Source organism: Gopherus evgoodei, chromosome 13 (assembly GCF_007399415.2).
Source record: "Gopherus evgoodei ecotype Sinaloan lineage chromosome 13, rGopEvg1_v1.p, whole genome shotgun sequence".
NCBI classification, from domain to species: domain Eukaryota; kingdom Metazoa; phylum Chordata; order Testudines; family Testudinidae; genus Gopherus; species Gopherus evgoodei.
Window position 1 is genome coordinate 33,649,390 of NC_044334.1, and position 13,117 is coordinate 33,662,506.

The 13,117-nt window shown below is 52.1% G+C and overlaps 3 non-coding genes across 3 annotated transcripts; 2 read left to right on the forward strand and 1 right to left on the reverse strand.

Annotated features, from left to right (window-relative positions):
* The first annotated feature begins 3,264 nt into the window (after positions 1-3,264).
* Positions 3,265-3,346, forward strand: TRNAS-UGA. Its single transcript has one exon. It is a non-coding gene; the product is annotated as a tRNA-Ser (tRNA).
* Positions 3,347-7,041: 3,695 nt separating this feature from the next.
* Positions 7,042-7,115, reverse strand: TRNAT-UGU. The gene has a single exon. It is a non-coding gene; the product is annotated as a tRNA-Thr (tRNA).
* A 743-nt stretch (positions 7,116-7,858) lies between these two features.
* Positions 7,859-7,932, forward strand: TRNAT-UGU. The gene has a single exon. It is a non-coding gene; the product is annotated as a tRNA-Thr (tRNA).
* The last annotated feature ends 5,185 nt before the right edge of the window (positions 7,933-13,117 follow it).

The following is a 13,117-nucleotide window of genomic DNA, read 5'->3' on the forward strand; positions in this document are numbered from 1 at the left end:
CATGCTTTCCAGCCCCACGCCCCTCCCCCAGCAGCTTGGGAATCCAGGCCAAATTTAACCCTGGTATCTGGGCTGGGATTAGTCTGGGCTGGGGTAGGGCTGGGGAGGAACTGGGAGGGAGACAGATGCACCTGCTTTGAGGGAAGATCCTCCCATTCCCTGCCAACCCCCTTCACTCCTTCCAGCACAGCACCCCCTAGCATTTCTTTCTCTGTCATGGGAGCTGTCTGCTACCTGCTTCTCCCTTAGCATCGTCTCTCCCCACCCTGGGGCACTGGCATTGCCCGTTCTGTGCAAACAGGCATACCCCAGTGTGCCCCATGACACCGCCCGGCAATTGTGGGGGCAGCTGTTGGATGGAGCCATATCAAAATATGGGAGTGGGCAAGGCTGGGGACCAGGACTCCTGGGTTCTCCCCTCAAATGTGGGAGGGGAGTGGAGGTTAGAGGGTAGAGTAGGGGAGGGGCAGGGCTGGGATCCAGGGCTACTGCTTTTTCTGGTTTTCTCCACCTCCTGCAGCAGCCTCGGTCCTTTCAGTGCATTTCTTGTTCCAAATTCATTTGCTGACTTGTGTAACTCACCCCAGAGGTGGCTGCATCTCAGTGTTGGGTGAGGCACCCTTGGCTGCATCACCTCCTAACCACGTCTCTCTCCCCCTTCAGGTGACCCTGCAGCACTCGGCAAACATCCACAAGATCATGGGGCATTTTGAACACTGGGCAGGCAGGGGCCAGGCGCCCAGCCGTCCCTCCAGAGAATGGGACGCAGCACCCCCTACTTTTTACAGGGATTAAAAAGGGGCCAAGTGGGGCAAATCAGAGGAGGAGGTGGCCAGGGTCTGAGCAGGGGGTGGAAATTGACTGGTCGGGGGGTCAAGCAGCTGGAGGCAGAGTTAGGAGAGGGACTGAAGGGCAAAGTCAGGGAGGGGGGAAGGAGCCGGAGTTAAGCCCAGAGGGAGGCGCTGCCAGAGGGTTAAACCCCGGCACAGGCAGGGGCAGAGGGGTAACAGTTATCCCGGTGGGCTGAGACTCCAGTGTTTGCAAACATGGGTGGGGGAGCAGAGGGCTTTTTTATTTCCCCTCTCACAGGCAGCACCTCTCAGCATGGGCTTCCCAGGGCTGGGCTCTTAAAGGCACAGGCATCCCACTGCCTAGACACTGCAGCTCCTCTCTGATGTAACCTACTGAGGTGCTGCAGTAGGAGACTCAATTCAGTGAAACTGGGCATTCCCTATACGCCCCCCAGCCAGGGGGCTGTGCACCCCCTTCCCTGAATTTCCCCAACACCCCCTCCCTCAGTGGTCAGGTAGTTACATGCAGCGCTGCCAATGTTGTCATTGGTTGCAAATTTGAATGGAAATTGAAACGTTAACACACACTTTAAAAGCAGATACAACGTATGAAAACTACTTGTACCTGAGAAAGTAAAATAGGTTTGGAAAGTCTGGACAAAGCCGGGTTTCCTCACCCAGCTGTTGTGTTTGCTGACAATGTCGGTGCATTGGCTTCGGCAGTGTTGGCCAACCTTAGAATTTCAAATGATGATTTGTAAGCGAGGTGTGAATGAGCTCTCCCCTGACAGCTACTGATGACCAGGGTTGGGAGGAGGCTTTGGGACCAGACTGTATTTACATGAACTCACCTACTCTGCCGAGGTATCCAGTGGACAGAGCTGAGCTGCCTCTGCTCTAGGTGCCCAGAGGAGGAGGGAAGGTGTGTGGGGCTCCAGCGTGGGACTCTTCCTCCCTCCTGCCAAGGCCTGACTATTAATCCTAGCCCTGCCACTCCTTTCTTCAAGCGCCATGTGGGCCAGAGGAAAAGTGTGATAGGAAGCACAAGGGCCAAGCTTGTGAACATCAGATGAAGCAGCAAGAAACTTAACCATCAGCATAGCAAATTCTCAAGCCCTAATCCATTGTGGCCAGCCCAGCCAAAGACCTGGCTCTAGGAGGTGTGAGTCACCCAGCAGGAAGGGAAAGATTTGTTGTTACACAGCTGGAGACAGGGAAGTTGAGCACTGTGAATTCTGGGGCTTTACCACAAGGTCCCACTGAGATTTGAACTCAAATTACAGGACTTAGAGGCCTGACTGCTGCCCATTACACCATGGAACCAGCTTAGGGTCCTGTCTCTGCACATCGGTGACCATCATGGGGCTGCTTGTGTAAAAGGGTTCTTGGACCTTTACTAAAACTTAGTGTGGGTGGGCGGGTGTGGGGAGTTGGTTGGCTAGTTCCCAGCACCAATAGAAGGGGGAAGGATCAATGGGAAATCAGGACCCTGAGACTGACAGTCCCCAGGGACAATGGAGATTGGCCAAAGCTCCAAGTTAGCTGCATTGACAGGCCAGGCAGTGTAATGAGGGAGTCACCAGGCCAGGGAGTCCCATCCTCCCTGTGAGCTGGAACTGCCTGGGCCAGAGTGGGGCAGAGCTAAGGAGAGAGCACGAGTCTGAGAAGAGCCAGGGAGCAGAGCTGCACAGGTGTAGTGCCAGAAACTGCTGCATGTAGAAGGGGCGAACCAGGCAGCCGGGCCCGGCCCCTCCCAGCAGGAGCGTGTCTGCCCCACGTGTGTTTCCACCCCCTGACCACATGGGTCCTGCTTGCTCTGCCCTGCCCCCAGCCCCAGTCTGCTGTCCTACAGGCTGCAGGGCTTGAGCAGCCTCCGTGCTGTGCTCCCGGCCATGGCCATGGCCATGGCCCATGTGCAAACCTGGGAGGGAGGATGAATGCTGTGTGCTTGGGGAAGAGGTGTGGCCAGGTTGAGGATTTGGGGAGGGATTTAATGGGGCAGTGAGGGGGAGGGGCTGGGGGCGGGCCAGGGCCAGGATTTGGGGAGGGATCCAATGGGGGAAGGAGGGGGCGGAGTCGAGGTGAGTGGAGGCAAGTGTCCCTCCGGACTCTGCCTGTGTGTCAGAGCAGAGGGCAAAATTATTTGTTTGTCCAGTGTCCCAACCAAACATTGGTCGGGACGTGGGACAAACAAGCAAATATCGGGACAGTCCTGATAAAATCGGGACATCTGGTTACCCTACATCAGGCTTCAAGTTGAGAATCATTTCCCATTCCCGCTCTGTGGGAGGGGAGACTTTTAAACGCGCTCTCTGTGCGACTGCACATGGCTAAGCAAAGAGAACAAACCCCAATCTCCCCTGTGCTTTGGGAGCCAGGTTTGTGGTGGGAATTCTGTAGTTCAGATGACTTCAAGCCTGGGCATTGGGATTCTTTACCAGTTTATCTGGCATTGGGTAGTTTTGTGCTCACAGCTGTGATGGCTGAGTGGTTAAGGCATTGGAGTTGAACTCCAATAGGGGTTTCCTGTGCAGGTTCCAATCCTGCTCACAGCGAGGCCTGTGTTTTACCCAGTATCTCACCCGGGCAATACCTCTGTACAACCCCCTAGGACACTCTCAATTCTCTCCCCACCCCAAGTAAATCCTGTTCTGCTCCTTTCATAGAGATCCCTGGGACACCACCTCACACTGTGACCCTGAGGTGTCAGGCAAACTCTCAGCACCTGAAGCCTCTGGCAGTCACCTGGTGCCCCATAGATCAGCCATAGCCCTGGTTCTGCTCCTCTCTCTAGAGTGAGAAAGGAGCCAAGTCAGCGACTCCATGGGAGCTATGGGGCTGCAGAATCAACAGAGAAAAAATAGGTGCTCAGCACCCACTGGCAGCCAGCTCCCCCCGCCCACTACAGGCCTTGCTGACAAGCTCCTCCTCTTCCCCTTCAGCACCTCCCACTTGCCAGTGATCAGCTGTTCAGTGGGGTGCAGGAGGCGCTGGGTGGGGAGGGGGAGGAGCAGGGACGGGAAGAGGTGGGGGTGGGAGAGGAATGCGGCAGGAAGGTGCAGAATGGGAAGAGATGGGACAGGGGTGGGGGCTTGGGCGAAGGGGTGGCGTGGGGGCAGGGCCTAGGGACGAAAGGGGGGATTTGTCCCAGACCCCAGACCCCTCTAGGGCTGGCCCTGAAGGGAAGCACTGACTATCACAGTGACAATACAACTGACCAGCATTGTGGGGGAGACTGAGGGAGATCCACACTCATCAGGTCTCTTCTCTCCCCCAAGGTGAGCCAGACACTGCTCTCTCCTGGCTCTCACTCTAGCAGCTGGAGGCCAAGGAGCCATTTCCCCACAGGAAGTGCATTGAGTGCCCCTGTGGTGCTGGGGGCTGGCGCTGCTGCTGCTGCCTGTGGGGCTGGCAGGGGGGTTGATGTCTGCACAGACTCTCAGCTGCCAGGCCGGAGGGGGCACTTGGGACCTTACCAGACTGGCTCAGTGAAGACGGGGGGTTGACAGAGCAATACAGACGCTCTCCAGAGCATGGAGCAGCGTCCGCCCATGCAGCCAGGCAATGAGCATTTCCCACAGCCTGGAGCCGAGGGGGAGGCGGCAGCTGCTCTTCCAGCTCCTGGGGGTCAGGTCCTGCCAGCCAACAGACACTTACTCACCACAGCTAAGGGTGCCGGGTTCCTCCAGTGGGGGTGCGAAGCAGCCATTCGTTTTCCTGTTCTTTCTGTGTGCAACTGCTGACAAAAACATCCCAGACAGAGAAGAAACAGGCCAAAATGCTATGCTGCAGCTATCAAAGTAACTCAGCTGGGAGAGCGTTAGAGTGAAGATCTGAAGGGCCGCGGTTCAATCCTGGGTTTTGGCAGGCTCTGTTTGGGCAGAGATGGCTTGTTTTCTGGGAGCATAGCAATGTCTGTGCCCAAGGTGAGTTCCTGAGCTTAGGCCCTGCAGTAGGAAAACATAGAATGGGCTTCTGCCCCTAGTTGGCCCACCTGACCTTTAATGATGAGAGATGAGAGCTGTCTTTCCCAACATGGCAGGAAGAGAGCAAGGCAGGGTGACCCTCAGGAATGGTGCCAGAGGGCTGCTAGGCAGGGATTAGGGATGAAAACTCCTCTGTGCAGCTGAGCAAGGGCAGTACCAGGAAGGGGCATCTGTAAAAGTGACCCCACACACCTCTCCTCCTCTGGGCACCTAGAGCAGAGGCAGCTGGTGCTGATAGCTCCAAGGGAAGACTTAAAACCCACAGAGCAACTGAGGTCAGGACTAGAGGAGGGCAGGACCATGCCTATGTGTGGCCTCCAGAGAGGCACAAAAACACCCAGTCAGGCTGCTCCCTACTATGCCAAACACCCAGTGAAGGTCACCAGCACACGGGGCAGCTGCTGATGTTCTGTGGCCAACATCACAAGATGGTAGGAAAGCAGGGCCAGCCCCCATGGTGGGGCCTCTGACTGGTCCCACTCGCAGTGCTCACTTTTGCAGTGGGGCAGGAGATTTTACCCCAAGAGGCTTTTCCTGAGCTAGCGAGAAGTAGAGAAACACCCAGGCTCTGAAGACGCTATGTAGCAAGTTCCCTCCAGCACAGGGACAGGTGCACATGCTAGCCCGGGCAGTCACCCATTTTCTTTGGCAAGTCAGGAATGACAAAGGCTAGACTGGAAGCACTTGGGGCTCATGCCCCAGGCTTTGTGACACCCAACCCCCAACTCCTTCCCGGGGCTCTAGCTGAAGCCAGAGCATTGGCCTGAGCAGCCAAGAAGAGGTTCCAACCCTGAAAGGAGCAGGACATTCAGCACAAAGGTAAAACTGCAGAAACACAGCCACCAAGGGACTCAAACCCTCAATCTTTTGATCCACACTCAGATACCTTATCCATTAGGCCACATGAGAGGTTCCTGGGATTTTGCTTAGCTGCTCGCTGTTGTGGTGAATGGTGAAAATGGCTTCAACTAGCTCAGTTGGTAGAGCATCAGGCTTTTAATCTGAAGGTCCAGGGTTCAAGCCATTGTCTGGGTGCTCAGCTTTTAAGTTGCCTTGTGTGTCAGGAGCCAAATGATTCCTGGTGCTGTCCACCAGCCACATGCTGATTCCCAGAATCCATGGCCATTTCCTGGAAAGGTTCCTTTCCTCAGGAATCAGGAGAGAGGCCACATCCACAGGAGCAGGCCTAGAACAAGCAGTCTCTGGCTGGCAGGAAGTGCTGTGAGGCCAGGTGCTGAGAAAGCTCAGAGGGGGAGCAGCAGAGATGAGGGGAAGAGAGACAGAGAAGCAATGAGTACAGAGGGCAAGTGTACAGGGGGTTCTGGTCTGGCTATTGTGGGGAACTTCCCTGGTTTATACATGACCCTGGTGCAACTGGCCAGAGAAAGGATCTGAGTCCCCACCCCCTTACCAGAGGCCTGCCTGACCCCAAGGACGCTCTTTCTACTCTCATGTGTGGCAGAGTCCTTGTAACCCCAACAAGGCTGGGCCCAGGAATCCTGCTGAAAAACCAATACTAGTCTGGTTGGGGAATTTGGTTTGAATGTATTATTAGTATTCTCTTCTGATTTCTGAATCAGTTCAGCTCAGTCTTTGTCCTCCAGGTGTGTTTCCAGCTGTTGAGTTATGGGGGAGAGAGGCCAAGTCATGGTGTCTCTACCCTTCTTTCATCGTTTCTTCCAGTTTGTTAGGAAGCTCCTTTGCTAGGATGTGAATCAAGCAGTGTCCATCCTCAGAAGGCAGACTTGTACAAACCATATGATCATTATATGAGAGTGGTGAATATGGGGCTTCCAGGGTGCTGCTTTGAGCACAGCGTGCCACACCTGGGCCTCCATTGCAATGGAGACGTACCCTTAGAGTCCATCTCTCCTGGGATAAAGATGGCAGCAGGGCTGGCCTGGGTCATCCGACTTGGGCTCATGGACATAAAGCTGAGGGGCTAAAAACTGTGGTGCAGATATTTGTGTTCACACTGAAGCCTGGATTCAGAAACCCTCACCCCTCGTGGGGCCTCAGAGGTTGGGCTCAAGCCCATATGTCTGCACTGTAATTTTATAGAGGTTGGGAGGGAGTTTAGCAAGTGGAAATAGTAAAACCACATTGAGGGGACTGGACCTCTGACCTATCAGCTCTTAACACCCAAACTTTCAGTAACTCTATTATCAGTGCCTGTGAGTGTAATTTAACCCATAGGTCCATCTAGTTCTGAATCTTGTCTTCTGACAGTAGCCAATGCCAGGTTCCCCAAAAGCCACTCCCCAAGGCACCACTGGGAGTTGAATCCAGGATCTCCTGTTTACAAAACAGGTACTTTAACCACCTAAGCCATGGTACCTGCTGTTACTTAAAGCATCGTGTCTGCCCACACCTGACTGTCTGCCAATCCCCACTGGGCCCTGACAAACGTTGCTCGTGTTTGGCTTCTGTAAAGCAGAGGAGCAGGTGAAGTTTTGCTCCCAAGGTGTGTGTGTGATTCTTTGGACAGGTCCATACTACAAAATTAGGTTGGTCTAATTACATTACTTAGGCTGGTAATGCAGTATATCAACCTAATCCCAGTGCAGATAGCGGCTCAGCTCTCAGAACATTCTGGAACTATGAAAGGGGAGGGGCCCAGCCTCTGTAGCAGGAATGCAGGGCAGGTGAGTTCACGGTGGGCATTATGGGATACTGGTGGAGGCCAGTTATGGTGATATAATGACCAGCAGCATTTACACTGACAATTTGTCACTTTAAGTTTGCTGCAAAAAGCTCTAGGCCTCTCGTCGAGGTGGTTTTATTTTGTCACCTAAACAGGGCAGTTTTGTCGCCAGACGTGGTATTGCAGTGTGTGCACCAGCCAAAAGCTGCTGACCGAGGGAGCGTTGTGTGTTTTTCACACACCTGAGCAATATAATGATGCTGAAATAACTTTGTAGTGCAGACCTGGCCAAAGATTCACACACACACACAGCTTGCAAGGAAAAGCTCACCTGCTTCTCTGCTTTGCAGAATCCAAACACAAGCAAAGCTTGTCAGGCCCCAGTGAGGATGGCAGGGAGTCAGGTGTGGGCAGACACTGTGCTTAAGCCACAGGTGGGCACCATGGCTTAGCTGGTTAAAGCACCTGTCTTGTAAACAGGAGATCCTGGGTTCAACTCCCAGTGGTGCCTTGTTGATTAACTCTTGGGGCACCTGGTATTGGCTGTTGTCAGTGGACAAAACACAGAGCCAGATGGGCCTTTGGTCCAGCCAGGTATGGCAGTTTTAATTATACTCACAGGCACTGATAACAGAATTACTGAAAGTTTGGGAGTTAAGAGCTGATAGGTCAGTGGTCCAGCCTCTCACAGATGATCCCCTCCCTCTGGGACAGGGGCAGGTCTGGGCTCTCACACCAATTGCTCATTGTGGCTGCCAGAATCCATGAGCTGCTCATTTAGTTTGCACTGAGGGTTGAGCCCTGCTTCATGCACCGTGTGTGAGAATGAAAATCCTAAACCACCCTTTGAAATAACGAATGCAGCAGGACGTGTTATTGTCCCTGCCCCAAAGCAGACAGACCAATGGAGAAATGCCATTGAGTCCAGGGTATTACTCCACTGCCATTTTACCTTTTTTGCTTGCTAAACTCCCTCCCAACCTTGAGGGCTCCCAGACCCCAATATTGAGCTTGAGCTGAGATGTCTACAGTGCAAATTTACCACCCCACAGCCAAAGCCTCCGGAGCCTGAGCTGGCACAGAACAGCCGTGGGTGTTTCATTGCAGTGTGGACATAGCCGAGCATTATGTCTACACTGCCATTAACACATCCAAGTCACTATTCTCAAACCCTGAGTCAGTTGATTCAGGCTTGTGGGGCTTGTGCTGCAGGGTTATAAAATTACAGTTTAGACACTTGAGCTTCAGCCCAGCCTCCGAGACCCCACGGGGGGTGAGGGTTTCCAAGCCTGGGCTCCAATCTTATCTCCGGGAGCCCAAATCAGATCATCCAGGCCAGTGGGATTTTATCACACTATAGATGCCCCCTTAGGATATATCTACATTTCAATGTAAGCCCAGGGTTAGCAGAAGTCATGTCAGCAGCCCCAACACATAGACATAAACCAAGAGGGAAAGACCCATCCCCAAATAAGCTGGGCAGTGTCCTTCTCCCTATGGTTTGTAAGTCCAGCAATCAAAAGTCCTTTAACATGATCCCCCCCTGCACTCCACTCACAGCTGTTGTCCTTAGTCAGTGCAAGCCCAGAGGTGCCTCTATAGAGTTCGCCTGCCATCCTGGGTGGAAAAGGGGGAAAATAAGAAGGCACCGTGCTCACCGTATTGTCTAGGAACTCACTCATCCCTCCATGGCCACCCTATCCTAAAGTTGGTTTAATACCTAAATTTTAGTATTGGGACCCCAGCCCCCTTGGCCCTGGAACCCTTGTCCCCTGCCTAGCAAGTGCTATTGAATTGAGGTAGAGTCCCTCAGTCAGGGTCTGCCAAACATAGTTGTGCTGCCCTTGATTCACACAACAATGATAACAACCCTTTATTTCTCCTGTCCCAATAACAAGGAGACTGGGAATCCAACACCAGCCAAAAGTGATCATTTTGGCAAGCAACCCAACATATTTCCAACATACTGTAAAATCCACATGCAGACTCATACATGAAACCTTGCAAGAAAATCTTCCTGACGGGGTCTGAAGCACCTGCTGCTGGAGGGAAGGAGGGAGCTGTGCGTTGGGATTGAGGGGCACTGGGAACAGGAGGGGCCTGTGCATTGGGATTGAGGGGCACTGGGAATAGGAGGGGGCTGTGGGTTGGGATTGAGGAGCAGTGTAAAAAGGAGGGGGCTGTGGGTTGGTACAGAGGAGAAGGGTGAAGAGGAGTAGGCTCTGGTTGGGAGTGAGGAGCAGTGTGCATAGGAGGGGCAGTGGATTGGGACTGAGGGGCACTGGAAGTAGAGGGGACATGGATTTTGGCTGAAGAGCATCTTCATTTGGGGATCCAGCAGGATAGAGGAAGACAGCAGGTGATTCTAATTCCTTAGGGATATTCTGTTGTGTTTTCTGTGTGTGCGTGTGCATGCAGGGGAGGAACATGCTATATGCCCAGAGGCCTTTATTCCTCCAGGCTGCAGGGACAGAGAGGATGTCAGGAAGTTGCCCCTTCAAACCCACACACAAAAAGGTCCTTCTTAGGAAAGGCACAGTCTTGAAGAGAAAAAGTAACACCAAAGAGGACATCAGAAGAACAATTTTTAAAGATACAGTGAGTAGTTTATTACCTGATCAGGGACTTGAATGCTAGACCCTCAGATTAAAAGTCTGATGTTCTACCAACTGAGTTAGCCAGGCTCACAGCAAAAGAAGTACAAGATATGCAGAGGAGAAACTAGTCAAGAAAAAGGGAAATGGATACAATACGGAAAACCTGCTGCTCTCTCTCTTTTCCCAGCCCTGGCCTGAGTGGTATTAGTGCTGGTTAAAAAGACAGGGAAATATCGGCATCTACCAGCCTTTCATAGCTGTACTAGACTCAGGCACAGTACAGAGGTGCCCATCTGCAAGTGCCGAATGGTTGGATTGGCTAATGCAACCAGTAGACGTGCAGGGCACACTGGGATATAGAGCCAAGTGTCCATCACCATCAATATTTCAGAGGGATAATGATAATGATGGGAAGGTTCACAATTGACTCGGTAGTTGCATACAAAGGTGCATGTTTGGCAGTTACACTGGGAAATTCTGGCTCCTTCTCAGGCTCAGGTTGGCCACCCCGGTCTAGATGTAGAAGTTACAACATTTAAACTTGAAGAGGGGCCAATTTCCCCATCATTTCACACCTTCACATCCAAAAAAGCAGCAAAGAATCCTGTGGCACCTTATAGACTAACAGACATTTTGGAGCATGAGCTTTCGTGGGTGAATACCCACTTCCTCAGAGGCATGTAATGGAAATTTCCAGGGGCAGGTATATATATGCTAGCAAGCAAGCTAGAGATAACGAGGTCAGTTCAATCAGGGAGGATGAGGCCCTGTTCTAGCAGTTGAGGTGTGAAAACCAAGAAAGGAGAAACTGGTTCTGTAGTTGGCTAGCCATTCACAGTCTTTGTTCAATCCTGAGCTGATGGTGTCAAATTTGCAGATGAACTGAAGCTCAGCAGTTTCTCTTTCAAGTCTGGTCTTGAAGTTTTTTTGCTGCAGGATGGCCACCTTAAGGTCTGCTATAGTGTGGCCAGGGAGGTTGAAGTGCTCTCCTACAGGTTTTTGTATATTGCCATTCCTAATGTCTAATTTGTGTCCATTTATCCTTTTCCGTAGAGACTGTCCAGTTTGGCCGATGTACATAGCAGAGGGGCATTGCTGGCATATGATGGCGTATATTACATTGGTGGATGTGCAGGTGAATGAACCAGTGACAGTGTGGCTGATCTGGTTAGGTCCTGTGATGGTGTTGCTGGTGTAGATATGTTGGCAGAGTTGGCATGGAGGTTTGTTGCATGGATTGGTTCCTGAGCTAGAGTTATTATGGTGCGGTGTGCAGTTACTGGTGAGAATGTTTCAGGTTGGCAGGTTGTCTGTGGGCAAGGACTGGCCTGCCACCCAAGGCCTGTGAAAGTGTGGGATCATTGTCCAGGATGGGTTGTAGATCCTTGATGATGCGTTGGAGGGGTTTTAGCTGGGGGCTGTATGTGATGGCCAGCGGAGTCCTGTTGGTTTCTTTCTTGGGTTTGTCTTGCAGAAGGAGGCTTCTGGGTACACGTCTGGCTCTGTTGATCTGTTTCCTTATTTCCTCGTGCGAGTATTGTAGTTTTGAGAATGCTTGGTGGAGATTTTGTAGGTGTTGGTCTCTGTCTGAGGGGTTAGAGCAGATGCGGTTGTACCTCAGTGCTTGGCTGTAGACAATGGATCATGTGATGTGCCCGGGATGGAAGCTGGAGGCATGAAGGTAGGCATAGCGGTCAGTAGGTTTTCGATATAGGGTGGTGTTAATGTGACCATTAACACCATGGCTTGCCAATTACAGAACCAGTTTCTCCTCTCTTGGTTTTCACACCTCAACTGCTAGAACAGGGCCTCATCCTCCCTGATTGAACTGACCTCGTTATCTCTAGCTTGCTTGCTAGCATATATATACCTGCCCCTGGAAATTTCCATTACATGCATCTGAGGAAGTGGGTATTCACCCACGAAAGCTCATGCTCCAAAACGTCTGTTAGTCTATACGGTGCCACAAGATTCTTTGCTGCTTTTACAGATCCAGACTAACACGGCTACCCCTCTGATACTTGACTTCACATCCAAACACAATAACTTTCTGAATGAACCCGCCTCGTTCAGCCAGAAGATCTTGGGGTGGGTGTAGGAGTCACTGGGTAAAATTCTCTGCACTTTCTTATGACTCAAGTCAGAGCAGAGGTACCTAGTGATCTAGTCTGACTGTAAAATCTATATATCAACCCCAAATATAGTGTGAAATTAATCCTCAGAAACAGCTGGCTCCCCACCCAGACCCAGCAAAGGGCTCTCCAAGGAAGGGGGCTGTTGAGGAAGGAAAGAAGAAAGATGTCCTTCTCTCCCTGGAGGAACTGGGCTCTGCGCTTTGAACAGAAAGGAGGGGAAGGAAATGGCCACATGATGGCAGCGGAACCTAAGAAATGAAACACAACAGGCTTCTGTGCACATTGATTCTGCACAGTGAACGAACCTGACTCCCATATCATGAAAAGCCAAAAAGCCATTTCTTTGTATGACAGGGAGAAAAGAGTTCCAATCATTCCTGCCCATTGACTTTTGAATTATTTTACATTATAAAGAAAATTGTAACAAAATTAGTCTGAACTTGAGCTGCCTGTTGTTAAAAGCCTGTTCCCCTTTTCAGTTCCAACTGCCCTGCAAGAAACACCCCCAGGTCCCTGCTCACCCCAGGAAGAGGAAAAAGAGAATCCCCCACTGGGCACTGCCCTTGGCTCCAGGCTGCTGTCCTGGGGTGCAGGTGGGGACTGATTGTTTGCTGCTGAGGAGGGAGCCAGCAGAGGCCTCTGGTGCTCTGCTCCTAGCATCTGCCCAGCCCAGGCTGTCCTCTGCCTCAGCTGCTGCTCCCGGCCTGCTCTAGAGTCAAACATGCAGGGCTCCCAGGGGAACAGAGGCTGGGACAGGGCAGCAGCCTGGGTTGGGCTGGGAAGGTGCTGGGAGTTCTCGCTCCCTGAGAACTGGCCCGGCTCCCTTCTCAACAGTGAATAAACCAATTCCACATCCCCTCCCCAGAAAAATCAGCCTGAAGCCAAGGGCAGCAGGGGACGATTGCCTCTAGTTCCCACCAAGGCAGGAGAGAACCCAGGTCCTTTCTAGCAGAGCTTATGGAAC